At 40.5% G+C, this 21,771-nt stretch overlaps 1 non-coding gene across 1 annotated transcript; it reads left to right on the forward strand.

Annotated features, from left to right (window-relative positions):
* Positions 1 to 19,350: 19,350 nt before the first annotated feature.
* Positions 19,351 to 19,481, forward strand: LOC116286157 (small nucleolar RNA SNORA18). Its single transcript, XR_004195919.1, has one exon. It is a non-coding gene; the product is annotated as a small nucleolar RNA SNORA18 (small nucleolar RNA).
* The last annotated feature ends 2,290 nt before the right edge of the window (positions 19,482 to 21,771 follow it).

Below are 21,771 nucleotides of genomic sequence, written 5' to 3' on the forward strand. Positions count from 1 at the left end.
ATTGATGCAACTAGACACAGTGATTCCTGTGTTCCATCGCATGTTGAGTAATTGGAGCACAGACTTACCTCATTTACTGTCACTTACATGAATAAGTGGTTTCATATCCAACGAAGTATACATCCAGATCTTGGTGATTCTGTTGTGCAAACTTTATTGTTCTTTTATTCGTAGCCTCACTGTGACTGCAATGTGTTAAAAACCCAATCACACATTAAAAGAGTTGTCTTCAAATGTACTGCTAAATGGAATAATTAACTCTTCACTAGAGTTGCAACCATTCATGTTACACTTGACATCGTAGTATTTCATAGGCTGGCCGTAATATGTTAATTTTTTAAGGAATTAACATTGGTACTTTCTTTGAGTATTTCACTTGGGTGAGCAATGCATAAACTCTAACACAGGTGTCCTAAGGCACAAAAGCTACTTTCAGGTAGACAGCGACGGGGCACTCTGTGATACTGGCTGAAACGTTGGGGGCTGCTGTCGAGAATGTATTGTTTCCCCACGTTAAAGAAAGTGATTGCTTTTGGGGGTTGCCCACAATGACCTTTTTCTCAAAACTATGCCACTTAGCACTTTAAACAAGCTAACGTTATTTCAGTTAAGATAGCAGGGGGAACATCCTAGGATCATCTGAAATTTTCATACGCCAAATCCTGAATTACAGCTTCAGATGCAAATTGCCTCAACTGGAAGCGGTGTCACGTCATTTCCTAAAGGCAGATCGGAATCTCTAATTGTAACATTTGGGAAAACATCCCTAGAATCAACGATGATAAAAAGGGCAGAGTTCTACAACACCTGTAAAATTCTTCCAAAGTTCAAATCTGGAAAGAGAAAACATAAAGTATATTCAAGTTGTTTATCCCACTCCCAGTCATATGAAAGCATATTAAAATTGCTTTGCGTGCTGGCAATTAACCCTCTAATGTCCCTAAAATTTACAGATAAGTTGAAGAAGCATCAATTATTTTTATTTTTGCAGGTGAGGAAAGTTGAGTGACTTAATAGATGTAGTTCCTAGAATTAGGATTAATAGAGATTTTTTTTAAAACCCAACCAATCTGAAATAGAAACAAGATCAAGAGAGCAAAGGAGCCACTCCCTGGACCTAAAAGCCCTGCCTGGAATTGTAGCCATGACTGAAAATAGCGCTGTCCCGAGGTAGGCTTGGAGGATTGAAATCTACACTCAGGTGCAACATCCTCAATATGCTGAAAAAGAAACACAAGTAGAAATATCTCGAGAGCACTGAGAGAAAAACGACTCATCCGTACAAGGAAAATGCACGGTTAACAGTTAACTTCTTATCAAAACCACTGAAGAGAAGGCGGCAACGGAATAGCACGTTTGAGGAACTAAAAGAAAAAAAAAACCCAAGAATCCTCTGTCACTTAAGATTATTTTTCAAAAATGAAGCCGAAATAGTCATTGCCAAGATAAACAAAAACTGAAGAAACTTGTTACTAGCTAATTTGCTTTATACAAAACACCAAAGGAAATTCTTCAGGCGGAAAGCAGGAGAAACCAGACAGTAATTTGAACCCACAGGGGAAAATAAACGAAGAACATTGGTGAAAATATTTCTGTATGTAATTATAAACGGCAATATAATGGCGTGTTTCTTTTTCTTTCTTTCTTCCTTTTTTTTTTTAATCAAGGTGTTTTAATTACTGAATCTATTTCCTGACTAGTTATCAGTCTTTCCCTTTTTTCTTCTTCTATCTGTTTTCTGTTTCTTGCTGAATCAGTTCTGGTAATTGATATTTTTCTAGGAATTTTTCTGTTTCCTCTCGATTAGCTGTTTTGTTGGTGTAAAGTTATTCATAATAATAATCCCACCAATCCTTTCAATTTCCACAACATCTGCAGTGATATTGTTCTTTCATTTTTGGTTTTGGAAATTATGTCTTTTTTTTTTTCTTGATCAACCTAGCTGAGGTTTATTGATTTTGCAGCTTTTTCCAGAAAACCAGCTTCTGATTTCATGGATTTTCAAAAATCTATTTTTTTTCTGTTTTATATTCCATTGATTTCCATTCTCATCTTTATTATTTCCTTCCTTCTGCTAGCTTTGGGTTTGGTTTGGTCTATTTTCTTTTTTTAACATTTTTTTATTGAGTAATAGTCATTTTACAATGTTGTCAAATTCTAGTGTAGAGCACAATTTTTCAGTTATATATGAACATATATATATTCATTGTCCCATTTTTTTTCACTATGAGCTACCACAAGATCTTGTTTACATTTCCCTGTGCTGTACAGTATAATCTTGTTTATCTATTCTGCGTTTTGAAATCCCAGTCTGTCCCTTCCCACCCTTTTCTTTCTTCTCTTAAGTGATACATAGATGTACATATAGTATTGTTAGACCTATAACACACAAAATGTAATGTATTTGACAGTAACAATAAAAAGGAGGAAGCTGAGAACAAAGCTCTATCAGACTTAGGAAATAATGCAATAGGTAGCTCAGATCCATAGGAAAAAATAAAGAGAACCAGAAATAGTAAATAAGAAAGTTAATATAACAAACTCTGGAAGTACACACTTGCTCTCTTTTCTTCTCTCAGCTTTAATAAATTATAAAGTGATAAGTAATGATTATAAAAATAACATATATAGACAAAATATACATAGCAACAAGAGCTATGTAAGAGTGAAGTATCTGTATCTACCTGGAATTAATTTAGTATGACTCTGAAGTAGACGATTGTAAATTAAGTGTATATGATAACCATTAGAAAACTAAGAACTTAAGTTAAAAACATATAGTTAGATTATTCTAAAAATTAATAACATTTTAAAGCATAAAGTATTCACCCAACACAAAATAGGTTAAACAAAAAACAAGAAAACAAAAAAGACATAATACATATGGAAAAATAAAGTAAAATAGGAGATGTCCATCCAAACTTATCAATAATAATATTAAATATGAATGGAGTAAACATTCAATCAAAAGACAGAGACTTTCAGATTGAGTTTAAGGAGATAAGATCCAACGATACACTGTTTAGAACAGACACTGGTAAGATGCAATCTACAAATGGGTTCAAAGTGAAAGAGCGGGAAAAGACGTGCTGTCCACATAGCTACATACAGCTGCAAAGTCTATTGTAAGATCAGAAAATAACCCTGAACTTCTGAGAGTTCTCACTCTTACCCGTCCAACCGATCCCTGATCTCCGTTCAATCAGTCATCTCTGGGCATAGGCTGAAGAGAGAGGTGTGGTGGGAAGTTTTTGACTCATAGAGGGGGGCGGGGAGGATTCCTATGACCACTTGTAAGCTGCGGGGCCCTTTCCCACACTGATGTCTCTTTAGAATATGGATTGCTTAGAACCTACTTGTTTTAGCCATGGGCTCTAATGGGTCATTTGGCAGTTCCAAAGGAAATTCCATGCAACATCCTATTACTTAAATTTTTTATTTTGTTTTCTCTAATCATTAAAGTAATGTATTTATAATACTATATTATATCACTTAGATGTGGAATCTAAAAAGAGAAGAAAAGAAAAGGACACTAATTAACTCATCTACAAAACAGAAACAGACTCACAAACATAATAAACAATCTTACGGTTACCGGGGGAAAGAATGTGGAAAGGGATAAATTTGGGAGTTTGAGATTTGCAAATGTTAGTTGCTATATATAAAAAAGGATTAAAAAATCAAGTTTCTTCTGAATAGCACAGGAAACTCTATTCGATAACTTTTAATAACCTTTAATGAAAAAGAATATGAAAATGAATATATACGTATATGCATGACTGGAACATTGTGCTGTACACCAAAAACTGACACGTTGTAACTGACTGTACTTCAATTAAAAAAAAAAAAAAGAAAGGAAGGAAGGTTCACTGAAAGTCTGCTGGATTTTTTTAAGGTTAATATTTTTAAAAATTGTATGTATGTGAAAATATTTCCATTATAGATTATTAAGTATAAAAAACAAGGTAAGAAATATCACATATAATATGATTCCATTAATACATGAGTGAGCGTGTCAGTTTGGATGCAAGTAGGAAATGGCTGAATTACCTTCACGGTGGGGATGGATGTAGGGAAAGATGGAAAAAGGGGAGATGGAGGGATCAATAAGCAGAATACAGAGAATTTTTAGGGCACTGAAACTGTTCTGTATGATATTACAATGGTGGATATGTGTCAATAAACATTTGTCCAAATCCATAGAATGTATAACAGCAAAAGTAAATCCTAATGTGAACTGTGGATTTTGGGTGATTAAAATACGTTAATGTAGGTTCATCGATTGTCACAAATGTCCGACTCGGGTGCGTGATATTGATGGCAGGGAAGGCTGTGTGTGTGTAGGGTCAGGGAGTATGTGAGAAATCTCTGTGCTTTCTGCTCAATTTTGCTCTGAACCTAAAACTACTCTAAAAAGTAAAGTTTATTAACCTTTTTAAAGACCTGCCTATACTATGATAGTTGGGAGAGAAGATGCTACTTTATGAATAACTTCATAAAAGAGCCAGAAAGGAGAATTTGAGGTACTAAGAGCAAGCTGCAAACTGCAGTCATGTGTGGCCTATCTCTGTGTCCCGCAGTCTAAACTGACATGAGTTCCACCAGGTTGCTGTTAAAACCACACACCAACTCTCTACAATTCAGGGCTTTCTTACCCTGACTCCTGAATTTTTCTTAAACCCAAACCTTGTCAATAACCAAAAACATTGCCAGTAGTCAAACACTTTTATGTTGGAACTGCAAGACAGCCAACCCTGCCATGGCCAGTTGGAAGAGGACTGGAGCCAATATCATCATGAGTAAAAATGCAGCAATTAGAGATCAATGAATATTCAAGAACAGAAAGAAATCACGTGTAAAGATACAGGTGTGTACGCAGACGTATCGTCATATGTCTGTGTATCTACGTACATCCCCACACACACATGCACACATAAATAACACACATATGCATATTCATGCTTTAAATAGAGTTGGTCACAGCCACGGACTTCCTCAAGTGAAGTTCAGGAGATCAAGTTCAAGTAGAAGTTTTTTGCCCACTTGATTAGGGATTGTCATGGCTAAGATTTTACCTTAGGTGGTACATTCAGGAGACTTCTTGTCCCGAGTGCCATTGTCACCACACATGACAGCATTTGTCTGCTTCCACTACCACATGTGCTCTGACCATTTTCCAAGGAGGACTGATTGCTACATCTGGGAGAAGTCTGCCCACCTGTGCTCAGTGCCCCGGCTACTCAGGTCAGCTCGGTGATGCATTGTTCACCAGCTCTATTCTCTCCTTAAAAGTAACATAAGTATTATATGTTGAATCACGTCTCCTACCCAACAAAAGAGACGCTGACGTCCTAACTCTTGGTACCCATATGACATTGCAGATATAGTTAAGATGAGGTCATAGGGGAGAAGGGTGGGACCCTAAATCAATATGACTTGTGCCCCAATAAAAAGGGAATTTGGACACAGAAACAGACATACACAAAGGGAGAATGCCATGCGAACATGAAGGCAGTGATACGGCTCGTGTGTCGGCAAGCCAAGGGACACCAAGAGTTGCTAGCAAATCACCAGGAGCTAAGAGAGAAACTTGGAACAAATTTCCTCTCGCAGACTTGGAAGGAACTCGTCCTACTGACTTCTAGCCTCCAGGGTTGTCAGAGAATAAATTTCTGTTGTTTAAGTTAATAAACAAACAAATAAATAAAGCAAGAGATGTGTCAATATGATGCTGTTGGGTGTGAGTGGGTGTGGCTGTTTGTGTGTGAGTGGGACATGGCTGGGGTGTTGGGTGTAGGGAAAGACTGGAAAAGTCACTTCTGATGTACCGTCTTCTCTATAGTGAGTCCATATCCTCAATATTATATTTCATATTCCATTATATTTTTATGATGTATAATTATCATATTTTTATAGTAAAACTAATAAAATCTATTGAAAATGGCTGCTTGAAAGTAAAATGAGGAAATATGTCATTGCCATTTCTAGTTCCTTATATTGATAAATATATTTGAAGAATATTATTTCCTCCCTATTGAAAGAAATTTTAAGTTATGAAATATTCAGGATCCTTTCTGCCTTGATATCAATCTGTGACAGGTTTGCACCATTCATAATCCTTTCTAACTCAAAAAAGTGTCTGACTTAATAAATATGTAAAGGGCTCATTATTATTAATGCATGTGGAAGGAGAAAATAAATCACCATGCCTCGGCTTCATAAATAGAGTGAAATAGGTGGAAAGAGTGATGGACTCTGAGGGGTGCAGACAAAGTTCAGTAGCACTAGCAGGATGGCCAGGGTGTGGGGCAGGGACGGCCCGGCCACTGCCTGTCACAGGAAGGTCACTTGGTCAGAGTCTGGCTGAGACCTGGACACCAGATGGAGGGAAAGTCAGCAGACCGCGTCAAAGCCATTTAACCAGTGTCTCACGATCTGAAGTGACTGTTTCTCTCACTATCGGTGCACACTGCACATTAACAGGGGTCCAGCATTGCCTTCTTTTGGCTTTCATGTTCTGCGGATGGTGACTCAAGTCATATGAGAGAGTCTGTCCCAGACGCCCAGAGCACTCCTCTTGGGCTTTTTCCTATTATGCCATCACTGTTGTGGGACATGGCAGGCTGGCCTGAGGGTGGTAAAAGAATTTGCCAGAGAAAAAGGATGAAAATAGAAAAGGAGTTTGTTAGGTACACTGCCTGTGTGTGCCCCGAAGGCGAAGGCTCAGGGTCTTTTATGGGGAAGAGTTTGGCGAACACAATGGCTTGGGAGCTGTGGGATCAGCTCGTGTACAAGATTCTGATTGGTTGTGGGGAAGGTAGGAGAGTTCGGGTCCATGAAGGGACAGTGGGATATGCGACTCTGATAAGGAGCACGTGTGGGCTGAGACAAGTCAGCCTGAGCTATTGTGAGGTTCGCCATTTCCCAGGGCTGTTAATTCTGCTGGCGCAAACACGCGTCGGAAAAAGATGTGCTTTGTTATTTTGCGGGCTTGCAGGTGGACATCTGAGAGCCCTGGAATGGGGGGTCATTGGGCCCTGAAGTTCACCAGGTGGCCCCAGAACCATCTTCTTTTGGAGGAACTCTTCCTCCCCTTAACAATTTTGCAAATCACCTAAAAGAGCAAGATTGAAATTTGTTTCTCAAACTACCCAGAGAGGGCCACTTGGTCCCAAGCTCAGGTGATTAGAGTAGTCGTGTTTGTTGCACCCATCAGCCTACGGATGACTGTTGCTTTGTCTCTGTGCCTCAGGAGAGAAATCCGTCCGGTGCCCCTTTCTATCCTAGGTGCCCAGGTTGCTCGGCTCTGCCAGGCACCTGCTGTGTCCCACACTGGGTCTTGGTTCCGTGCCTCACCCCTCACTGGGATCATTTGGGGGTACATCTGGAAGTAAACGTGCACCTATAGACATATGTTACACACACACACACACACACACATGTATTCCTGAACACTGCAAATGGAATTGGAACACAAATGCTGTAGGTTATACAGAATTACTTTAATTGGTCAACTTAAATTAGAGTTTTTCAAACAGCTAAAATACATTTTCAAAAATTCATCTTTAGATTTTTCTATATTTTAAAAATATAGAAAAAAAAGTCTCATAAATTCCATGCGACTCAATTCTTATTCAGATTTGGGAATCATTACAGCTATGCAGAAAATTGTACAGTCCTAGGGGAAACGCTTATCCCCAAAACACAGGGGAGACCCTAACCCTAACCATAATGTTAAAAGCTTCTTTTATTCATCTTTTAACCTATAGTAAAATCTCAACAGTAAAAACCTATAGTCACTGAAATAAAGAGAACAAGGGATAGTTCTCCTGGATTTAACAATTAAGTGCAGAAAGAGTATTTAAAAAAAAAAAAACACTTTCTACTAACCTAAGAAATTTGAATAATAGTGGGATGAGAAAGGAGAATAAAAGTGAAAAAGAAAAATTAGAATTGCTAATTAAAAACAGAAACGTTTTAAGGGGAATATCACCCATCAGTTTGCATTCCAGTCAATAAATTCACATTAGTTGAAAAATAACCTAAGAAATGAATTTTTACTGATTTTAAAAAGTTTACCATTATATAAATGCAAATGTTACTGTGTATATTCCTTGCTAAGAATGAGACATTTAACTTTAAAGTTTAACTTTTAAAAACACAAATATATATTTCTTGAGGAAAGATTCATTATCCTGGTAAGTTAAATAATATTAATTCTTCCAGGTTTGCATTTTTTAAGCTATGCATTCTCTGGGAAAATCCAATTTTTGATGTTTCTCATTGCATGACCATTACGACTTAAAACTAAAGAAATTTGTATTAAATTAGCAAACAGAATATGTAACTTGTACTTTAAAATATTTACTCCTGAAACAGCAAGTCGTATTTTTGAAATGACAAGTAAATGAGCATTATACATCATTTGGTGATAAACAGCTTCACAGCCTGAATAATACCTACCCCAGGAATTTTGTATTAAAATTGAGTATCTGTTAGAAATTTATATTTTCCCAGGATAACCAAGGACAGTTTCTTCTGCCCTCATGATTAACAGAGAGTTATATCAATCATATAAGGATTATCAATCTTCAAGTTCACATAATATTAAAACTCTGTGTAAAAACCTTGCTGAAGGCGGTTAACCTCAAGCTCTTCTGTTTTTCGAGGTGGACATAAGGCATCATTATCTGGTAATGGAGACCTGTGTTGTACAAGCAAGTGATTTGTTTCAAGGCTGAGTGAAGGAGTCAACAGAGGAACAGGGACGTAACCCGCAGGTTATCTGGGGAAATGGATGGAGCAAGTTTTTATAGTTGACAGGAGGAAATGGGGTGAAAGAACTGTGGAAAAGAGCAAGTGTTATTCTTGGGGACCATCCTCATGAAAAGGGCTGATAAAGAAAAAAAAGAACATACGACAATTCTGAAGTTGGGAATTTGAGGAAACTCAGTTTGGGGCCATGCTCACCTTAGGAAATCTCCTGAGAGCCAGGAAGGTGACCACTGAATAGGAGGATATGAAGACATTGTGATTGGAGTTACTATGGAAAATGTGATAGGGAATTCAAAGACACAGGTTGACTTTTTTTTTTTAATTGAAGAATGGTCAGTTATGATGTGTCAATTTCTGGTGTACCGCATAATGTTTCAATCACACGTATACATACATATAATTGTTTTCATGTTCTTTTTCATTATAGGTTCCTACCAGGTTGACTTTTATATACTGAACAAAACTGTGGGGACAAATGATACTAGAAATGATCGATTAGAGGACCTAGTTTGCTACAGTTTGTTTATATATTTAGGGAGTTTTCTTCCCCAGAACCATGTAGAGGCGAGCAATAGGGTTCACTCAGGACTGGGGACGGTGAGGATAGAAATGGCTAGAAGTCAACAGATGAGCAATTCCAGGAGGAGACAAGACTTGGCTGCCATGGTCCAGACTGGCCATGATCACAGGGAGTAAAGAGCGGAGGGAAACAGAGAGACCTCCGAGGGGCCAAGGGTAAAAAGGGGTTGGACGCTGATTAGTGGAAAACAGCTTGAGAGGGACAGGAAGCTTCAGTCCACAGAAGCATCTGCGAGTGATGGTGAGATTCCAGTGGTTCAGCCTGAAGTTGAGCTGAAGTGGACATGGAGGCTGCTGAGTTAGACGGTCGGCCGTGAGGGATGTGCTGTTTTAACAGACAGCTCCCCCCAGAAGGATCTGACTTGGCTGGGTAGCTTAGACGAGTCTTGAAATTTTTCATTAATCTTCTCGCTTACTTAATGTGCTTCAAAGCTCGTAGGAGACAGGTGTCCCAGGAGACAACGTCCCTCAGTCAAGCCAGAGCTAGCGCGCTGTTCTGGTTTCACCCTGCTTGCCAATACGACTCTCCGTGCTGGCTGGAGGGGAGAAGGGCACGAGCGTCAGAGGCTTGGCCTGTGTCCGGACGGCGAAAAGCAAGACACAGAGCTCTCCGGCGCCAGCTGCAGGAATGTGATCGGGGCTCCGTTCGTGGACCGCAAAGGCCACCTTTTTAAGTTTCCCTGATTGTCCATGACATCCACCCCCCTGCTTTTCTCCAAACCCGTTCTATTTATGAATTAACTGTAAAAGTGGACGCTGCCTCCAGCTGCGGGTACCAATCGTTCACGTGGGATCCTTCTGACACCTCATTCTGCTGACATTTGGGAGCAGAGGGTACGCGCGAGCTATTCTGGGAGATGACTCATTGCTGTTTGAACGCTGATCATTCTTTTGTGTTCGTAAAGTTTGACAGGGCATGTTTCAATGAAGAGAAATATTCATCCCGGGCGTACATTACCAGGATGTCTACTGGTATTGGGTGCAGGCAATGGCCGCCTAGTCATTTTGTGTGTCTGCTCCTGGGTGCCCCTCAGCGCCCAGATGGGTCAACGACAGCTAATCAGAAGGGGCTCCTTCACTGGTAGTCACAACTCTTATACCCCCTACGTCTATGAATACATTTACTTAAACTCTTCCTGGCTGCACTCCCTGCTCAGAGGTATAAAACAGCCCATCAGACAGTTTAATACATAATCCTTCATTGATATTCAAAACTATTTGAAGAACAGAACACGGAGTCCTGCCAGCCTCCACAGCATTGGAATTCAGTTTAGTTCTGTCTCTATAAAAAAATCAAGCAGCCTTTAAAGAAATGCAGCATGGTGTGGCAATGCCCTCCCGCGGTGCCTTATTTCCTTTTCCTCGGGAGGACTCCAGCAGACCTCCAACAAATGAGACGGTGACCAAACCGAACGTACATGGCACTATTATCATGTCAGTCTAATTATTTGAAGAACAGGAAGACCCCCCTTTTCTCCAAGGAAGCCCCTTAGACCTGGAGGAGCGCTTTGGCACCTGTCTGTAGCTTGACTCCCAGAGCTTTCCTTGGGAGAATTTGGATCCAAGAGGAATTGATGCTTTTAATAGAATAACTTTTTTTTTTCCCAGAAAATCATATGAGGGGGAAGCTTAACCATTCCAACCAGATTTTTAAGTTAATTTTTGTACAGGTCTGCAAAGCACTCTCTGGTGATATTATAAAACGTCTCAGTGGTGATGCCTTTATCATTTCTTATTTTGCATACTTGGGTTTTCTCCCCGTCTTCATCAAAGTGGCTAGTAATTTGTCTATTTTTGAATATTTTAAAACCTCAGAGTTTTTCTCTCTTAAAGTCTGCTCTTTTATGTTCTCCATGCCATTAATTTTTGCTTTCATTTTTATCTCTTTCCTCACACTTTCTGTGATTTATTTTATTGTTTCTATCTAATTTATTTGAACTGGGGATTTATTACTTTCATTATTTAAATGTTAACGCTGAAAGTGTTTCAGTGTTATTAATGTCTCCCTGCTCATTGCTTTCTTGTATACGCTGTTCTCATTTTGTTGTTGTTTTTTTTTAGAAGATTCTGTAATTTCAGTTTATAGTATTCCTTTCACCTAAAGTTTGTTCAACATGAGATGCGTTAATTTCCACGTGGAAGGACGTTCGTGTGTTCTGTTTTGCTTGTAATTCCTAGTTTTATTGCTTTTATTGCAGATTAGAATTCGCCTAATACGTGGTTCATTTCTTTGAGTATGTCATGGTGTGTGGGAAACAAGAGCATGTCATTATTAGGGTGTAGAATTCTACGTGTACCCATGAGAGCTCCCATACTGAGGGTGTGGTGCAGACCTTCTGTCTTCCCATCTACTTACTGCTTGTCCTCGGGTCCGCCTTGTACTGGGAGTAGTGTAATAAGGTCCCGTGTTTCTGTCCATGTTTCCTTCCGTTTCCTGAAGTTTCTGCCTTATAATGGCGTTTGCCATATTATTTGATACATAATATTTATTAGCATTTTTTTTTTTGCAAACTGTGGCTTTTAGTACGAGAAAAGTATGCTTCTTTGTTACATTTAGTGGTTTTTGGCTTGAATTCTACATTGTCTGGTAGGTTAATTGCTCTCTCTGCTTCCTTGTACTTTGTATAATTTTGTTCATTATTTTGTTTTTAGTTATCTTTGCATAGAGCGTATAACTGGCTCTTTATGAGCCAAATTGGAAATACTTTTTTTTTCCTTTTAATAGTTAAGTCCATTTATATTTATTGATAAGACATGCTTAATCTTAATGTTGTCATAACATTTTTACAATTTTTTATCATATTATTTCTTATTTCTATGTTCTTTGTCTACCAAATTTAAGTAAATTTGTTTTTCACTTCATTTCTTTCCTGATTTTTTATCAACTCTTTTTTCCTTGCTTTGGTTTTTGTTCATTTCTGTTTTTTGTTTTGGAATTTCCTTTTTTTTTTTAATAAGTCAAATGTGATTTATTTAAATACCTCGTTTCTCAATCATTTCAAATAACAGAATTGTATTTTTCAACCATTTTCTTCCATTTTCTCTTTTTTTAAACTTTTTTTTATTGAGTTATAGTCATTTTACAATATTGTGTCAAATTGTTTTTGAATTTCTGATTCAAGTCTTTTTTTAAATACACCTCGATGTTTGCTTACGCATATGCATTTCCATGTACAATGTGACCTTACAGCTCTGTTCTCCCCATTATTGTGTCTGTAAAGGAGAGATTTTCTTCCATTGATCTGCATTGAATTTTGTTTTCTAATTACTTTGCACTAACTCTGCATGGATTAATTAATCTTTTCCTTGCTGATTCTGTGGCTTTGGGATGTTTTACAAGATTCTTAATTTAAAGGCTTCTTAATCTGTCAGTATAGCCAAGTCCAGATACTTCAGTGAATTTTTTTTTTTTGGTGGGTTTTTTTTTTGTTGTTGTTTTTGGTGGGGAGAAATATTGAGTGGCCTTAATTTCTTTGGTTTTCTTTTGTTTTGTAAAACTCTAAATGTCCCTCTTTTGCTGTTTTTTTTTCCCTTTTCCACTCAATTGCCAAGCTACACTTCTTCCGTCCATTTTGCCATTTTTGCCCCCAAAGAGTCTCAGTGTTTTGAAGAATGCTGCCATTTGTCCTTTCGCTCTATCAGATGACTGAGGGTGGCCTGGACAGTGGTAATACCATTGTGTCAGCAGCACCTTTTTGCTTAAATATTTTTGTCCAGTGACACGAGTTCCCTTTATCACTGGAGACTTCACTGGGGACATCCCATAATAAATACATTTTCTAGAAGTTTCTTAGCCGTAGTTGTGGTGCCCGCCTTTCTGCATGGAGAGGCTTCAGTCCATTCTGAGAACATACAATTACAAGACCATATTGACTGCAGAAGGCAATTGGTTGCAATCCATTTGTAAGTGTTCAGTGGCCCAATAGGTGGTGTGAATCCTCCATCTAATGCCTGAATAGTCTTTCCAGGCTTATGGATTTGACAAACCAGGCACTGGTCGTAAACCACTTTGGTGACCTTTGAGCAGGTGCCCCACCAGTACATTTTCACAATTTGCATTACTTGCTCTGGGCCATGGTTAACTCCGGCATGTGGAGCTTTCAGTAGGGGCATTTTTAAGGACTCAGGAAGAACCAAGCAGCTCTCCAGGCCCTTAGTGAGTCCTCATTTGCATTCTCATTGGTCACAACGTTGTTGCTCCAGCTCAGATGCCTCATTCTGTCTTTTATATAAATTATCATACACAATTCGATTAGAGTCAGTCTTACGGAGCTCATTCAGGTTGCATATTGGAACAGCGTTAGTGCAGGCTGGTTTAGCATGGAAGTCTGCTAGAGCAGTTCTCTGACACTCAGGTTGTTTTTCTAGCATGGGCTTCAATTTTCATAACTAGAGTTTGGTTAGGTGATAGAATGGCAGAGGGGAGTTCTTTTAGATAAAGATAAAATGACCAAGTGGGATTCATCCCAGGATTGCAAGCATGGGTCTATATTTGAAAAAAGAATATATATATATATATATATATATATATATATATATATATATATAATTTATCATATGAAGAGATTAAGTAAGAAGAAGAAAACATGATTAGTTCATGAGATACAGAAGAATATTCAGCAATATTCAACGTCCATTCATGGTTAAAAAAAAGAATTTTCAGCAAACCTCACCTTGTAAAGGGCCTCAATCTGATAAAGAGTGTCTGCAAAAACCCTACAGCAAATGCACTTCATGGTGAGGTATTGACGACTTTCCCCTACAATCAAGAACAATGAAGGATGTTCGTTCTCATCGCTTTGATTCAGTGTCGTTGCTGGGCCCAGTGTCCGCACTATGCCCATGCTCACATGAGGCCCAATGTCCAGCTACAGTCCCACTGGAGGTCACAGCTGGTACTTGGGATCCTGCAGAGATGAGATGCCTTTAGGAGCCAAATGTGTGCATCAGGCCCCACCATGAGAGTCAGTGGGAAAAGGCGGCCCCACCCCGTGCTAGTCCTGGAAGGGAGTGGGATCTTTAGAGAAGCATTTCCCACGGTGGGGCTGTGGCTCCCTGCCCGCTCCAGGGCTATTAGAGCATCTTATATGGAAAAAAAAAAAAGTAAATACAATTCTTAGATAATTAAGTAAAACTGAAAATTCTTCTAAACCTCCTTTTAAGTTTCTGAGAATTAACTGGAAGTAGTCAGCAAGATTACTCCTTTTCAGTCTTAATTTAGCAACACCAGCCGTGCTATCACTGGAAGATTCTGCTCACTCGTGTGACATCAGAGACTTCAGAAGTTAGAAGGAACTTACACCTCAAAATTCAGGAACTTTAAACTTGCTGTTGGTAGGGCACATCACGTGAATTAAATCCCAAATTTAATGCAACTTTAAAAAATTTTTTTAATTGAAGTATTGTTTATTTACAATATTATATTGGTTTCAGGAAGACAACACAGTGGTTCAGAAATTTTATAGATTATACTCCACTGAAAATTATTATAAAATATTGGTTATATTCCCTGTGCTGTGCAATATGTCTTTGTAGCTTATTTATTTTATAGTGCAGCTTTGATATCAGGAATTAGGAAAGTAGAGGCATCTTACAGCAAGGTGACTGAGCACCGTCATACCATTTATACACACATATCTTAATCCCCTCTACGATGAAAAAAAAAACAAACTTAAATCTTGCCCAAAAACCTCTAAAACAAAACACTCTATTTAATACCCGATTTAACACATTTTCTCTCTTTGCAGCCCCATAAAATCATTTACAAGCCAACAAAACATGGATATTTCATATCAGTATTTAATTTTCCAAAAGGATGCAATTTTATGTGAAGATGTCTATGCAGTTTGGCCAGACACTTATAGTTAATGTGGTTGGGAGGCCCAACAATTGTTCAGTCGTGTAACCCCTGGTCAGAGAAAGCAAAGATGACTGAGAGACACTAAGGGAATTCCTGGGGTCTCCCACTAGTTCCCTCACAATTCTATTTAGGATGAGAGTCAAAACGGTTTAGGCCTTTCTGAAATTCAGAAACTTACGCTACTTTCTGAAAACCTAATTAGATTTTCGCGATGTGTAACATTTCCGGAGCGGAGGAGTAAGTTTATTTCTGTGATGCTGACATAAATTGACATCAGGTAAAATGCTAAAGGACTGAAGAAGTTAGCCTTCGGGGTTATCTTCAGTGTCTCTGATTTAATTGGCTCTACATTTATACACCAAACATTCAACTGACACTTCGGGGGACACAAACAAATGCGAGTCTGCACGCACGGCCTGGGAAAGGTATCTAAGATCATGAAAGACATACACCTCCAGCCATAATGGAACCAATGGGTTAAGTGCCAAGGAGAGGACCAACGGCCCCTCCCAGGGATGGGAATTTATAAAGTGCCTGTCTGCAAAGATCTGGGATTGTTTCCTGTTTATTGTCTCATTAATCTCCCAGCATCCTCGTGACATGTGAGGACCAATTACTGGCCAAGCTGAACATCATGTTTCTCACACTGACACCCTGGGAGGGGGATTTAGTTAGAGGAGTGATGGTGAGCCCTCCCTGACCATCTAACGTAAAAATGCCGCGGAAAGGGGTCAGTTCTAACTGCAACCCACTTAGCAGGCTGCTCGGCTGCTGGTCCTTCTGCTCCTTTTTCTTGGACAACATCACTTCGTTATCTGCAGCTCAAAAACGGCTAGGCAGCAAAGACCTCACGGCTCTGGCTTTTGTAATTAGGGGCCGCATACACTACTGTCTAGGTTTGGACTTAAAACCAAAGATATTAGGGGATTTGTTCCCAGGAAGGGAAAAGAATAAGAGAGTTAGATCACTTAGTGTCTCCAAGAAATCATACATTGGCTCAATCTACTTACAAAAGCAGAGCAAAATGTCAAACAATTCGTTGCTGACTTTGAGCCATGGGGACAACTCAAACAAGCAGAGTTATCTCATAGTCACCTCCACTGAAAAAGACTATGAAAAGGAATATATGTATGTAGATGTGTGGCTGAAACATGAGGCTGTACACCGGAAATTGACGCAACATTGTAAATTGACTGCACTTCAATAAAAAAAAGAAAAAAGAAACTGCCCCCAGCGGACCCCCACCCCCAAGGCTGCACTGCACACTGCCACCTACAGTCCCCAGGCAGCATTGCACCTTCTTTCATCTTAGATGCAGGCCATTTACTGCTTTTGCTTAAGAATAGTCTTCCTTGGTTTCTGAGAGTCATTTGGGGACAATGAAAGTTTTCATATGAGGAGAACTGTCTCTTCCGGGTTCCAGCTTGCCGTGTGACTCATGCCAGCATACGCATCCTAATGATTTGGTCGTCTTAACAAAACTTAAGCACTTAACACATTTCAGGAACCTACCAATACTAATGACCATTGGGGAATTATTTACCAAAGGGTTTGACGTGATTTTGAATCATTTTAGTTTTAGTTTAGACACATTATGTTGCTGGGAAGGGATATCTACCCTTGTTAAGTAACCATGTTCGACATTTTCCCCCAGGCGTTGTGAAGTTGGAAAGCATTGCATTCTTTTCATTAAAGATACTTTGGATCAAAAAAAAAAACAAAACCAAAAAACCAAAGCATAAATACAAAACAGAAAGAGACTCATAGACATAGAATACAAACTTGTGGTTGCCAAGGGGGCAGGGGGTGGGAAGGGACAGACTGGGATTTCAAAATGTAGAATAGATAAACAAGACTATACTGTGTAGCACAGGGAAAAGTATACAAGATCTTGTGGTGGCTCACAGCGAAAAAAAAATGTGACAATGAATATATGTATGTTCATGTATAACTGAAAAACTGTGCTCTACACTGGAATTTGACACAACATTGTAAAATGACTATACTTCAGTAAAAAAATGTAAAAACACAACAAAAGATACTTTGGGGGGAAATATATATATATATATATTTGAGCTCTTGCCTACTGCACATAATGCTGTTTAGCATACAATTAACTTTGTTTTGGGAAGTAAGTAGGTTTATTTATTTCTTTAATGGAGGTGCTGGGGATTGAACCCAGGACTTCGTGGGTGCACGCTAAGCATTCACTCTGCCACTGAGCTATATCCTCCCCACATGAGTGCAATTAACTTTGGCTCATGTAACCAGAGCAGGGTCTCTGAAGAAGGATGGTGGGTGGGCATGAAATCTCCCAAGAGTCTATAAGTCATCACCAGGGATTCGGGCAGTGTCACACCTGCCATCAGCTTTGGCATATCGGGTTTAGACCGGCCGCCGTCATGCCAGACAGCAGAGCAAAGTCAGTGGAGGCGGAGGCCTGGGCCTCTCTTGACTGCTAAACATAATGCTCATGATCCAGGAGGTACTGAGGTTGGAAGAAGTTTTACAGCAAGAGCTGACAGTTGCTCCAGGAAATCCAGCGCTGGTGTATGTGTGGCGTGGTGGGACCTGCAGGGCCAAATTAGGAAGCTGAGGGGAGCAGGTATGGGGCACAGCAAACGCTGTGATGTTGGTCCTGCTGTGTCTTAAAGTGCTTCGGGCCTCTGCCTGCTGAGCTCCAAAGAGCAATCTCCTCGTTTGTTCAGCTCTCTGCTCTATGAAGTCGCAGACTCAAAATAATTGGGAGGCGTTAAAACCCAACAGACTATTCCTAAAGAAGTTCAGCCTTATTACTTGTGAGGAAATGCAATAATGAGGGAGCAGGTGACCAATTACTGGAAGAAAAGGTCCTTAGGAGACCGGCCTTCGTTACCAAGTAGGAAAGATTTTTCTCTGCTTCATCACCTGCCCTGTGTACAAACATGAGAGCGTCAAGAATTAAAGGGTCCTGCAAGATTCTATGTGTCTTTGTCATTTAAACATTCTGTCTCGCCTCATGTCCCTTATTGAGATTACTTTTTTAACAAGCCCCTGTATTCCCTTTTCGTTAATTGGAAGGTGAATTTTGGCCAGCAATAACTTTCTTGCAAGTTCTCGGAGCAGAATTTCCTAAGTGTTCCTTTTAATTCTTGCACCTCCGGAGAGAAGAGTCACAACCAAAGCAGAAAAGAGAAGCATAAATTTCCTGGGAGACCCTCGATATAAATAACGCGATGGATGCCCCAGTCCAGATAGCACCGCGCCGTGCGTCCTTGGAAAGTGTATTCTGTAGTTACAGGTGTGCAGAGCTCTAGTTGGAGTCTACATCGAATTTGCCGGGGAAGAGCCATCTTTCTTCAGTGACATTCGATTTCTAGTTTCTTTGCTGATCATCAGTTTTCCTCAGAACTCTGACACAAGGTTATGATATTTGGGCGGAAGTCATGAAAAAAGCCTCCGGATCACGGGCTGTGTTTCCAGCAGTCACAGAGTGCCTTCCACAGAAGGAAATTTCTGGGATCACCACAGGGAAAGGAGAGCAAAGAGATTACCCACAGGAACAGAAACACGGCTGGGGCCAGGATGTTCTCAAGTCACCTTCCCACCCAACCCGGGGCAGCCAGACGCGCGCAGAGAGCTCCAGCCAGGGTGCCAGGTACCTGCGTTAAAGCCGTGGGGAGGGGCAGATGCGGCGGGAGGAGTGGAGGAGCCACAGTGCATCTCTCTTGCTGTTCTGTTGGCCTCTTCCCACGGCCGTATTTCATGCAGGACAGATCATTTTCCTCTGAGCCCAAAATCAATCTTCCTCCCAAACCAAGGGGCATAAAATCATCTCCAGAAGGAAAGGATTGAGCTTCAGATGGCCAGCATCCCTTTCAAGACATGAAATAAAACATGAACACGCAAAAAAGGACCCATGGCCAACAGAGCTACAACTGGCCCCAGGGGATTTTGTTTTTCTTCAACACAGGCTTTGCTTGCAGTGACCTCTTAACAGGGCAGGGGGATTCTACGGCCTGAGGCTGCTCAGTGACCTCTGGCATCCCATGCAAATGACATAGGTGTCCTCACCTTTCTTCCAACTCAGTTCCAGCCCCTGACGTTTAAAAATGTGTCATTTCCAGCTATGTTTTATATTAAGAATGGTTACCACTCTTGAGGGCCATCCCAGTGATGCTTCTTCTATAGACCCGCATCACTGGAAACATCTCGTGAAGTAACTATATGGTTTCCTTTCCTCACAGAACTACATGCTAGATCTCTGGGCAAGAACTCCAAGACAGAGCTGCTAAATAAACGATGAAAAAAATACCTGTCAAACGTTTTTATCTTAGGTATGGGCGTATCCCAATGATCAGTGACGTTCTAGGGTGTGATAAGATTAGGCGTAAACATGATTTGAACTTAATGCATGTTTAGTGGGTGTCTAAAATTCAAAACCAGGCAGGTCAAACTTCCCTGACCCCAAATACAGTCCTAAAGCAAACTGCTCAGGGAAATTGGAGCCCAAAGATTACAGATGAGGAGTTTTTGAAGTGTGTCCATGTTCCGATGGAGATCAAAGAACCCCAACTGAAAGAATCATGGACTGGCCGACATGACAACTGTTGACTGAGCAAAAATTCTTTTTGAAAGGGCTGTGTTGCAGATTACAACTCGAACACTGGGGGAATTAAAGTGATGGGCAGTGGAGTGTCGCAGAATATGTGAAATTCTTAAAGAAATTTTATTGACTTAAATGATTTTGCCTACGTTACACAATTTAAAAAGTTCTTTACACTTTTTGTAAAAGAAAAAAACACAAAGAATGATTACCCTAAAGTGAATCCCTGGCAGGTGGACCGTTAGGAGCCTACTGTGAACAGACTTGGAACCATGGAAGTAAGGATGGTGGATTTAGAACCCCAGAGCAACTGTCCCCATAGCCTGGAACATCCCACCTTCTTTTGTTTCTTCCTGTTCCTCTTTGGGGATTTCTCATAGCGTTTTAGGACAGCAGCCCAGAACTGTGTTCTTTTCTTTCTCACTGGTGACTCCCTGATCTCTCAGCATCAGCAAACCCGCCTCTGTGAAAGAGCCGCGGAGCCTGCGGCCCAGGCTCTGCCGTGCAGCTGCATCAGGGAGCCACGTTTGTGTGGGCGGCGGCAGCAGCAGCACCAGCAGACTGGGGCCCGGGAGGCCCGACTCCTCCAGGCACCTCCACTGCTTCTGGGTTGTGACACTCGTAAGTGATGGCGTGCTTGAAGGAGAAAGAACAGAATGGCCACACTTAGGTTAACAAAGCCTTAGCTTTACGCTCACTGCTTGCTTCCAAAATGGCCAGCAAACCTGCCTGACTGACACAGCTCCCGGCTCCCAGGCCTGTTGTTAAAGCTGAACTGATTGATTCCCCTGTTTGTTTCACCTTTCTCTGGCCACTGAAACTTACAGGCATGTTTGGATTCTGAGTCACCCCCCCAGGAGGGGAGTCACCGGACGATGCTCTCAGGAGAGTGACCAGACCCTCCGAAGTTCCTTCTGGCACCTGATGGGTCTGATCAGATAAAGAAGGTCGTGGGGCTGATGACCCGCAGACCACCGGACGGTCCCACGATGCCGAACAGACTCTTTGAGATTTAAGAGGAAGCTCCACCAGGAACTCTTGTTAGTTAATATCACCATTTACGCCAATATCACCATTTACACCTCAACTTGTTCACTATGTAATCACGAAGCCCCAGCCCTAAGACGGGTTCCTCTGAAGTTTCCAGATTCCTGGCCCCTGGGAGCCATGAGCAAATTAAAGTAGTTGTTTTAAGGCTACAAAATTTGGGTTATTGTGTTACACAGCAATAGATAAACAGAATGCTGCTACTCTATTCCTAATGCGTCCCACCAGGCCAGGTTCCAGGTTGCATAAATAAGCACTCTTTAAGAATTGATAGGTGAAGGAATCTCTATTTTATAGACCTGGACAACGTGTGGTTAAATCTAAGTGTTGACTGGGCCAGGGGGAGCTCAGATATCGAGTCATATGTTAATCTGAGTGATTCTGAATAAGATTAACATCTGCAAATTGCTCTCCCCAGTATGGGTAGGGCTCATCCAACCACTGAGGGTGGCCTGAATAGGACAAAAAGGTGGAGGAGGTTAAGGTCTCTCTGCCTGACTGCTGAGCTGAAACATTGGTCTCTCTTGCCCTCAGACTGGGACTTACACTGTCAGCTTCCCTGGCTCTCAGGCCTTCAGACTTGGACTAAATTATAGCACTGATTCTCTTGGGTATCCAACTGGCAGATGGCAGACCTTGGGACTTAACCTCTGTAATCACATGAATTAATTTCTCATAATAAATCTACCTACCTATCTACCTACCTACATATCTATCTATATAGTGCAATCAAGCAAAAGGAAAAGAAAGAAAGGAAGGAAGGAAGGATGGAAGGAAGGAAGGAAGGAAGGAAGGAAGGAAGGAAGGAAGAAAGAAAAGGAACCCACCGGAAATAAAAAATAAAACTTTGCTGACAATATGATTATTTATGTAGAAAATTCGATCATATCATTAAAACCATCATTAGACAGAACTTAAAGCAATA

This window comes from Vicugna pacos, chromosome 31, assembly GCF_048564905.1.
Source record: "Vicugna pacos chromosome 31, VicPac4, whole genome shotgun sequence".
Classification (NCBI taxonomy): domain Eukaryota; kingdom Metazoa; phylum Chordata; class Mammalia; order Artiodactyla; family Camelidae; genus Vicugna; species Vicugna pacos.